The sequence below is a fragment of the Colius striatus genome, chromosome 28, assembly GCF_028858725.1.
Source record: "Colius striatus isolate bColStr4 chromosome 28, bColStr4.1.hap1, whole genome shotgun sequence".
Taxonomy (NCBI): Eukaryota; Metazoa; Chordata; class Aves; order Coliiformes; family Coliidae; genus Colius; species Colius striatus.
The window spans coordinates 2,818,876-2,820,018 of NC_084786.1; the positions used below are offsets into that span (position 1 = coordinate 2,818,876).

General features: G+C 73.1%; 1 non-coding gene across 1 annotated transcript; it reads right to left on the reverse strand.

Annotated features, from left to right (window-relative positions):
* Positions 1-359: 359 nt before the first annotated feature.
* On the reverse strand, positions 360-512 carry LOC133628258 (5.8S ribosomal RNA). The gene has a single exon (XR_009820640.1). It is a non-coding gene; the product is annotated as a 5.8S ribosomal RNA (ribosomal RNA).
* Positions 513-1,143: the final 631 nt, after the last annotated feature.

Consider the following 1,143-nt stretch of genomic DNA (forward strand, 5'->3'; position numbering starts at 1 on the left):
ACGCACGCGCGCGCGGCAGCACGGCACGGTACCGCCGCGGTACCCACCCGCAGACAGCCGCCCGCGCGGGAGGCCGGGGGCGAGGCCCGCGCCTCGCCCCCCGAACACCTTCTCTCTCTCTCCCCACCGCCGCGCCGGGCCCGACCGGCCCGAACGACACCCTGGCGGCCCCGGCGGGACGAACTCCGTCCAGCAGGCGCTCCGGGAGCGGGGAGCTTCGGAGCGCTCCCCGAGTCTCGATTTAGGGGGACGAAGGCCCGCCGACGGGGACCTGCGAGGCAACCCCAGCCGCGCCGCTGCCACCGCTGCCCCTCGCTGCTTGCCAGGGGCGGCGGCTCAGCCGGCGATTGATCGTCAAGCGACGCTCAGACAGGCGTAGCCCCGGGAGGAACCCGGGGCCGCAAGTGCGTTCGAAGTGTCGATGATCAATGTGTCCTGCAATTCACATTAATTCTCGCAGCTAGCTGCGTTCTTCATCGACGCACGAGCCGAGTGATCCACCGCTAAGAGTTGTCTGGCTTTCGGCACCGCCCCACGCGCGCGGGGGAGCCGGGGACCGCTCACACGGAGCGGCCCCCTTTTGAGGATGGGCCTCACCGCCCGCGGCCCCGCTCGCTGGCTCGCGCCAGCCCAGCCAAGGCCGCAGCGGAGAGGCCACGCCTCGCGTGACCGTACGAACACAAGCGGAGAAGGAAAAAAAGGAGCGAGAAAACTCCGAAGGGCGAGGGCGGGGAGCCCGCGCTCCCGACCGACCCCCCCCAGGACCTGGGGGGGAGAAGCACACCTCGGGAGATCCCTTCGGAGGCGGCCCAGGCGCCCGGGCTCGGCCCGGCCTCCACGCGGAGGCGGCGGCAACGTCCGACCCTGCCCGACTTTGCTCAACCTCGACCGGGAAAAAACGGCCGCCCCCGCGGCACCGCGCTAACGACAGCCAGGCTCTTCCCTCCACCGTGGCTCGCCGACACGCGCCGGCGGCTCCGCCGCCGCGCCAACGCCACAAGGTGGCGAGCCCCCGGAGCCCGAAACGGCGGCGCGCCCGACCGCACGGCCGCCTCCTCGCACGGAGGCCCGCCGCCGGGACGGAACGGCACGCACCTGTCCCCGGCCACCGCCGTCGACGCTTCTCGCCTCGGCCCTCTCCTC